Source organism: Rhea americana, unplaced genomic scaffold (genome assembly GCF_003343005.1).
Source record: "Rhea americana isolate MKP2758 unplaced genomic scaffold, rheAme1 scaffold_60, whole genome shotgun sequence".
Lineage (NCBI taxonomy): Eukaryota > Metazoa > Chordata > Aves > Rheiformes > Rheidae > Rhea > Rhea americana.
This window is the reverse complement of record NW_028186757.1, coordinates 2,429,564-2,439,041: the sequence shown is the minus strand read 5'-3', so window position 1 is coordinate 2,439,041 and position 9,478 is coordinate 2,429,564.

The following is a 9,478-nucleotide window of genomic DNA, read 5'->3' as shown; positions in this document are numbered from 1 at the left end:
TTTTTTTTCTCCTTTCTCAGGAGAACAAAAATCTTGCTGATCAGCAGTCACAGGACTTAAAAAAGAGACTTTTTTCCTGTGACACTGAAGCAAGACCACTGTTCACTAATTGCTGCTTCAATAATCGGTGTCACTTTTGTAAGGTGTATTGTCTTGCAAAGGAGTTAGCTTGGCAAGTGTGGTCTACACCCACACAGATCTAATAACCGTATACTTTAAAGAGACGGATATTTCACTAGATTAGTTAAAAATTTGTTTGTGYAATATTTTTACAAGGATGCTCTATGACTGCTAGAACCTCCCATTTTTTCATATAACTATATAACTTATCTGCATCATTCCTTTGTTGACTCAGCTTTTACTCAACATTAAAAGAATGAGGTCTTCACGTTCTGTATGTTGTGCAAGGAATGACAATGTCTGGCTTCTGACTAACATGTCTGTTGTGGAATAACCAGAAATACTAGTATGCAAGATGCTGCAYCTCGTCACACAGCCGAAAAGCTAGCTAGAGTACCAGCTAATGCTAATGTCTTTGCTATTTTTCTTCAAATACACTTATTTATATTGGTTTTAAAAATACAGTAGAGCTTCTATTTAAATCAAAACAGTATTAAACTTTTTAAAGAAATCACAAACCACTTTCATCTTCCAGTAAAAAAAAAAAAAAAATCATCTTGTGTTGCTTAGCTACCGTTGCTTTTATTTATGACAAATATGCTCAAATGCACATTTATTTCTTGTATCTCCCACATTTTGTTTGCTTGCTTGCTTAGGTTCATACTTAGGAATGCACACGTTTTTCTCCTTATTTTGGGGGTTAGGATTCTGAATTTAGCATGGGTGATAACTTCAGCTGAAATAGTGTGTGCGTGGGAGAGAGATAATAAAAAAAAATAAATGATTTAAAACAGTTGTTTAGCAATATATGAACCAAGAAGCCAATAATCTGGCACTTGATTCATTACTTGGATGTACAAGCTTTGTGTAATTATTGTTACTTTGTATAACTACTTATTAGTATAATAATTTCAGTCATAGAAGTTCTCTGGTTCATCCTCTTGCCAGCCTCAGTAGAATACTATATGCTAACTGTAGTCTGGTTTTGCATGCTTACATCTAATACAATCAGGTGAGAAAACATGTAATTCCTCTACATGCCAGTAGCATAATAAATAAAAAGTGAACATAACTGCTGCTAAGTAGCTGTCATTTCTCTATGCTTGTTTAGAGATATTCTTGTGGCAATCTCTGTTCAGAGATTTATAAATTTGGTCTCATCTATGATCCATTAGTGCAAACTGTTGTATACTTATAAAACACCTTTACTCAATGGTCTGCACACATGCAGTAGAACATATGCATGATACAAGCAGTTGYACATTAGATTAAATCAAATACATAAATTCTTTGAAGTATAATTTTAGATGCCTRAAGTCCCAGCAGGGCTGCATCTATCAAGAGTCATTTGAATATGTATAATTTTATATATACTTGTAAGTAACGTTTCTACTGAATTTAAAATTAATTGTTTTCAAAATGTTACTGAAGGGCATAGTTGGGTAAAAATTAAAAGCTTAAATATTCAAATGCACAAATATTTATTGTATACATTATGTATACAATTCAGAAATATGTGATTATGAATTTCAACCAGTTTACTTAAAATATCATCACAGAATTCTGTTCTTGTTCTTGACACTCAATCTGTGCTGTGCTTTGCTAAATCAGTTGRATTACTAGATTCACAGGTAATTATTATTGTGAGAGGTTTTAGTGATGTAAATACAGTTCTCTCTCTTCTGCTCAATTCTTGTTTCAACCTCTGGCAAGTTTTGTAGACATTGTAATTTTAGTGTACCTGACTTGAATCTCCACTGTTGAGGGTTGATCCAGTGCTAAAAGTCTAAGACAGGATGAAATGTGGCCCATTCTTATATTACTTTCTCTGCAACCCTAACAGTGAAAGAGCCTGATAAAGGTAGGATAAAAAAGATGTGGTATGGCCCAAAAATGCCATGTTATGATGTCCTTGTTTTCTGACTATGCCTGAGAAAAGTTAACATAGATTAGAGCATGCCCAGGTTTAAATGCTGTACTCAGACATAAGTCCTTCCATATGAACAATAATTACAATATTTGGGGGCTAATTTCAGTTGTATCCTGATAAAGAGGCCTAAAGATTACTCTTTACTTTTGCAGCTTTATGTACAATTTAGCATTAAGAGAAGCAGAATTGGACTCAGWGTGTTTCTCACATAAGGTGTAATCATTTCTTATTCATATTACAGGCACATTTAGGACTTAAACTGTATTCAGTTATGTGTAAAGAATACAGTCTCTGTGCTTTGAAAATATAGGATTGGGACAGATATCAACACGAACTAAAAATACAAATGGGAAGTGAAAAAGGTCAAAATAACAGTAAAGACATGCATTTGCATGAATTGTTAACAGTCATACTGCCATAGGTGAAGCCTATATTCTGGCCTCAGAGTACAGACGCATCACAGCTTCTTGTTTTATCTCAAGCCTCTGAAAGTTTTTAAAATTCTGTTGAAATTAAAAAAACAGTTCACAAGTAAATATATATTTAAACTAAAGGAATGTTTCTCAGTGTGTTCAATGTCCARTCTTCACGTAATGCATGGTACATTTCATGTTAAGGTTTCTCTGGTGAGCAACATGGAACTGTTTATATACATTAATCACCTAATTAAATTGCCAACTGCTATGAACCTTTGGCTTCATAAATAAAATACTCATTAAAAATCCTGTAGTCCCATTTTCATTTAAACACAAGATACTGAAAGGAGAAGAGCAGCATAATACTGGTTTAAATAGAACTCTTACAGTCTTTCACTATTTTAAGTACAATTTTGAATGCTGGAGGCTTGGTGTTGCCTTTGGATAACTCTTCCACTTTATTAGTACCAGTCATTTAGGAAAATGTTCTATGTGTCCATGAAGGAGTCCAGAGATAGCTGATAAAAATAAGTAGATAAAAGTTATTACATCCGAAGAGAAAGAATTTGAACTGCTTAATGTAGATGGGACAGAGGAAATAATAGATGATGAAAGAACTGTGAACAATAGAATGAATACTCCTACTTACTTTCTTCTATGCTACCAAAAGAGAATTTCAGCTATTTTCAAAAGCAGTTACACTGAGGTTAAGGAAAGGATGCAATTTTCTATTCAATATATATTTGTAGAAATTACATTAGAATTATRCAGTAGAATATAAATCAACCTTTGGAAACAAATATCACAATATATTTTATTTACCTTACCTTAAAAAAAGATTTAGAGTTTTCAGTTGTCCCGTGTGACAGGACAAGAGGCAATGGGCAGAAATTGAARCACAGGCAGTTCCGCCTGACCATGAGGGGGAATTTCTTCCCTGTGAGAGTGACAGAGCACTGGACCAGGTTGCCCAGAGAGGTTGTGGAGTCTCCTTCTCTGGAGATCTTCAAGGCCYRCCTGGMTGCAACCCTGTCTAASATGCTGTAGGTGACCCTGCTGAGCGGGGAGGTTGGACTAGATGATTCTATGAAATAGCTTAAGGCTTAAGCAACCCCCTTATTTGCTGTGTAAAGAAAATGTTTCCATTTTGCAGAGTAAGTCTTAAATCAGCATTAAACTTTTTAAAGAAATCACAGATTTTATCATTTCTGATTTTTCAAAATCACATTTCTGTTTGTATTGCATTATGAAGCCATCACAATAGAGCAAACATATATTTGAATTATACTATGAAAGGGAAATGCAGGGCTATTTCTGAAAATATTTGGGTTTACATTATATGCAATCTAGAGTGATTTTCTTAAAAAAAAGAGGGATATTTCAGATAATTTGCTTCAAGAAATTACTAGCAAAATTAAAATAAAGATGGGGGATAAAATCYGAAGAAAAAAATACTTTTTACCACAATTCTTTTCCCATTTTCTAAATCTTTTGACTGAAGATCATTAAATTAACTTCTTGAGAACTAATTTGCATAATCTAATTATAGCTGTATAGTTAATTATTAGCATTTTGATAAGGTTTTCCTTTGAATGTTTTAGATTTTGAGGTTGTCTATTTTTTTTCTCCACTATATAAAGTCTGCATCACGATGTTCTTCATTTGCATCGAGAAATTGGCAAGAGACTTTCACTGATGCTACTAAAAATACTATTCCAGGAATACCATAATAAATACTCAGTCTGTGAGCATCTGTTCTATAACAGTATTATTTCACTAAACGTTTTCATACTTYTTTTTACTTAAATTTCCCCTCATTTTTAATTTAGTATAATAGAAGTCCAGACACCAAAAATACAAGATTGTTCCAAACAAGGATTTACTGTTTTTTGAACAGCAGCATGACATGTTTTTCATTTTCTGTGAGCTGTTTGTGCAAAATTATATGCAGTAACCACATCTCTGTGATTGTCATTGTTACGACTCCTCAAACACCATCTTTTAGTATTTTATCATCAATCTTATTGCTTCTTTATACAATAAAATTTTGTACAGTATGTGAACTGTATTCCCCACCTGCTGCTTCTCAGTCAACAATATTTTTCAGTTTTGTTGAATGCCTCCTCAAGTGGCACAGAGTGAAAATACTACTCCTGTTGTATTAAGAGTAGTACTACTCTTATTTATATGCATATGAAACAGCATATATATTCAGATTGATCCTTTCAGCATGCTTTGTCATGCCTCACAGTGTAAGTTGCTTCCAATTACTGTTTCTCAGGTGAGTTCACTGTATGTATGATTACAGTCATTTTGCTACAGGCCACTCAAGGCCAGAACTGTTTMAATTAATCGAATTTCTCTGTATAGTTATACATGCAGTGAGCACTAGATGGCAGCATAATAATTGGTTAAATGTAAATGCAACTTATTTTATTAGCTGTATCTATTATCTTCTCAAAAAGGTGTTTAATAGYTCATTGAATTGGTTGGTACTATCTTATAATACTGCTTTTGGGGAATAATTATGATGGACCACAAGTACACTGACTTGGGACATRTATCTGATGGGTATGGTACTGGAGCTTTCAGGTATTATCTATAAAAATAACTTTTCACTTTGTTTTTCAAGAAAATAATGTTTTTGACAAATCAGACATTATGGAACATAGGACTAATCTATATTTGTTTAGTTTAGTTTTTTAATAAAATGATTATCGAGATAACTTACTAGAACAAGAACGCTACCATAAGAGTCACATGGCTATAAGGTGAATTGACTCAGCTCACCAGTCTGAGAGAAATCTAAAATTTTTGATGGATTTTCTGTCGGTTCAGTGAACTGAACCCCCTCACTATGGAGACTGAATTGCTTTATCCAATGCACAGGAAGCAACACAAATCTGCAGATAAGGGAGTAAGAGCTCAACCACATCTTTCACAAACATACCAGGAGTACAACACATGTGAAATCCAAACCTGGATGGAAATGGGCCTCAGATCTATTCATAAAGATTTCTACTGTAATTTCTTAGTAATTTACTAGTATGAATCAAAACCATGATCTCCACTTGCTTCCACTCACAATGCTTGCTTGAACTAGGCCTGCTTCTTCCATGACTCTAAAATGAACTCGCAGCTGCARTGAACACTGTGCTGCCCAGAACTGACCACAAATACTTGACTTCTCCATTCTCAGGAACTTGGAAACTTCGTACTATTTGCTTTTCTGTTTGTCCTTTCTTTTTCGAAACTAAGATTGGAGTATTTAAAGTCTGTTTGCTAGACTGTGTGCCATATCAAATCTTTTTGGAAACTACACATTTTTTGGTTTTGATTACTGGAAACACAGTTAATAATTACTARTTTTACATTGTCCTTATGACAAGTTCTGTGAACTTTTTACAAATAGGTATTACCCTTCATTTGTTTTCATTAAGTATGTATCATTCTTGGTGCTCCATCAATTGCTTACGCAGAAAAATAATACTAGAAAAAAAATAAAGTATTTTTTCCATGCTTAATTGTGTTTAACTGATTTTTGTCACAGTACAATTTATTTTTGTTCTGCTATTCCTCTTTATTTCGCACTCCTAACTCACACCTCTTTCTGCCTACTCTCCAGCACATACTCCTCTGAAATTTGGTCCTTTTCTCCTCTGTCTGCTGCATGCACTTTCTTGCTTTTCTCTTCCATGTTACTTTTCAACTCAATTCCTATCAGCTGCATTCATGTCCGTAGATCAGTGGTTCTCTGAAACTTTTAATACTCCATTCTTCTGAAAAAGAAGTCTCTTGCACTAGAATAATTCATTGTAACGTTAATGCTTGATTAATGCTGCTATTAGTGCTAGTATGTTAGACAAAGAACGTAATAATAGGCAATGTCTGTATTGACCTGAAGTCCTGCCATGAATCCACATAGGTAAGTTCTTGTGGAGCTACATAGATGCAGGGTCTTGTCATATAAAGTCTGTTGCTGATCTTACTGGGGATGAAATGCATAGGAAAAGGAATGGATGTGTGCCCTAACACAGATGGTTGTACAGCCCCAAAAGATGCTGAATAGGAAAAATACATATTTGCATAAATTTTGTACATAAATTACCCACAACAAAATTCAGTAAGATGCAGATATAACAAATAAAAGCTGAGAGAGGGAGGAAGGACCTCATTTTTTCCATTTGCAACAGCAGCAAAAGAGCAATACCTAAATCTTCAGCTTCAGCCCCTTTCTTTCCACTTTCTTTTTCACAGAAAGAATCCTAGTCTTAGTAAGAATTTATTTTAATGTTATCTGTGCCTAAATCTAATACAGATTTCTTCTAACATGACCATGTCAGCATGGTGTGATACCTTAAAGAAGTTTGTAAAACACCATATATGCCTGCAGTTACACTGACCAGAACTGCTTTTTTCATTTGTAGGAGAGGCTTACTTGTGGGATTGTCTTCGTAGAAAGTATAGCTTTCCTAACATAGCTGCATTTTCAGTAGATGTACTTTGCTGGTATTTAATATCGGTATTTCTATGTTGGTAAGGTACTGCTAGTGTCAATATATCCCAAGAACTCTGCAATAGTTATTAAATGTTGTCTTGCAAGCACAGAGCTGGCTGCATTCCTTTGCAACTCTCCAAAACAAGTGGGAAAGGACCGAGGGTATTACAGGGGCAGTCCTAAGCACGAAAGTGAATTTCCTCAGTAAGTGTAGTGATTTGAATTGCTGCTTCTTAAACAAAAATGGCAGCTGTTTTGTCATAGTAAGAAACTCAGCCTATTTCCTTTGAAAACTACATATATATCTACATGCATATGTAAACTACATTGTTCTCTAAAAGTTCTGTCAAAGCAGAAGAGGTATTAGATCAATCAGAATCTTACAAAAATCCAACCATTGCATTTAGAAGATGTATTTCCTTGCAGCTGGAGAACGGTATGTAGTATTTGCTTTGCCATAACCATGCAACGTATTTGGATACAATCATTTCTATGAGTATGATTCCTTTCAGGAATTATTGAGGTACAAAGACATAATTTTAGAAAGAAAAAAGATTTCCTGCCCTATTTGTGTCTCTTTCTGATGTTCTACCTCACAGGAGTTTCTTAAACTAATACTAAACATTTGGCTGAAAAGCTAAAAWAACACTGCAAGAAAATGACAGAACTCACAGGCTGGAAACTCTTAATTTAAGAATGAACATTATTAAAAAGTTCTGCCTTGTTAACAAGACGTAGAATCAGCAACTGCTTATGTGCTTACAGCCAAGTAGCGTAAAAAAAGCCCTACATCAGCTTCCATAGACTTTTCATAGACTAATGTGAAGCCTTAAACACTGTGCAGTCTATTGGTGCTAAGATTCGCTTAGGTCTCACAGATCAGCAAAAGCTAAGACCTCTGTCTTTCAAAATAACCTGTTTACTCTGGGATGCAGTAACCTGAAAGCATGATGTGACAGAGGTCAGAAACAATCTGATGCAACAAGGGCAGACTGCTTAGGAACTCGTAACTCAGAACTCGTCTCCAGGATGCCCCACTGAGCAGACTGAAGGAATACTTTTAAACCTCCATTTCAGAATGTGTTATTGCAAGCTGGTCCCTTTGGAGCAGATTGCAGGCAAGCGGGTTTTCTTGTTTCTCTTTCAAATCTTGTAGTTTGTCTTCTTCAATACAACCCAGGGGCAAACTTAGTTGTCTCTTGAGAAGAGACAAATTCAACAACTTACAAAGCTTTGTAGAAACAGGCACTGTCAATTGCGATGATTCCATTTAGAAAACCTCCAGTGGAAACCTATTGAAAGATTTTTGAAGTGTTCCCAAATTAAACATCACAGCTTAGTGAAAGAGAATTGGTAAACGGAGACATAATTTGAGAGAAACTGAAACTGCATTTTCCTAGTGAGAATATTATTTAAGATTAGCAATCATGAAATGATGAATCATTAAAATGCATTTAGTTTTAATAACCTCTGATTTCATTAGCAACACTGGGGAAGGCTTTATGTGTCCATCTACAATATTCTTTGCCCAAAATACACTGCCATTTTCTGTTTTGCCTTCTCAGAATGCGCTGTCCTCAAACTTCCCTCACTTTCAGAAAAGTACTTTTGTTCATTTAGTGACAGATTTACCAGTTTTAGATAACTTTGTTGATAATCGAATCTCTCACACCAGTGGAGAAGCATTTTATTTTTACAGAATTGCCAGTCGTAAATACCTTAACTGAAAACTTACCAAGTTTTCAGCTTGATAAACACATCTGCTACCACCACAGAATCTTCTCCTTAAGATTTAGGAGTAAATTACAGAGGGTTAAGTAAAGCAAAATCTTGAACCCTCCAAGACAGAAGTCACTGAACACAGTAGTCCTCAGTTCTGCTTGCGTTGGAGTAGCTTCGGAAGATACGTATTTGAAGTAGAACCCTGTCCTATTTGTGGTGTTTTTTTTTTTTGACATTCTGCATCACAGAAGCTACTGAAACTAACATTAAAACAAAACAAAACAAAAAAAACCCACTTAAATGTTGGGGAAGAACGTGGTTATGTAACCCAAGACTGGAGGAAGGCAACAGCTCCGAGCAGAGCGGTGGCCGCTCTCCTGGACCGGACGAAGAAACAGCGGACGTGACCGATCCGGCGGGAGTCGCGGCGAGCTGCACCAGACCTGCTGGAAGAGCCCCCCTCYTGCGACCGGCCCCCGCCCTCGCCCTCCGGAGAGCTCCGCTCCGGCCCCTCAGAGCGGGCGGCCGCCCGAGCAGCCGCTGGGCCGGCCTGCGAGGCGGGGCAGGTGCCCCTCCGCAGCCCCTATCCCGGCTGGGGATCTCCTCACGGAGGAGACTTCCGACCACAGCCTTTCACASAAAAAGAGGGGGGCGGAAAGTCCCCCGTGCCCAGGGACAGAACCGCGTCCCCAGCCGTCCTCGCCACTCGGCGCCGCCTGGGCTAGGCGCGCTGCGGAACGGCCTGCGCGCTTGGCGGCCAGCCCGGCACCGAGCGATGGCGCCGCGAGGGGG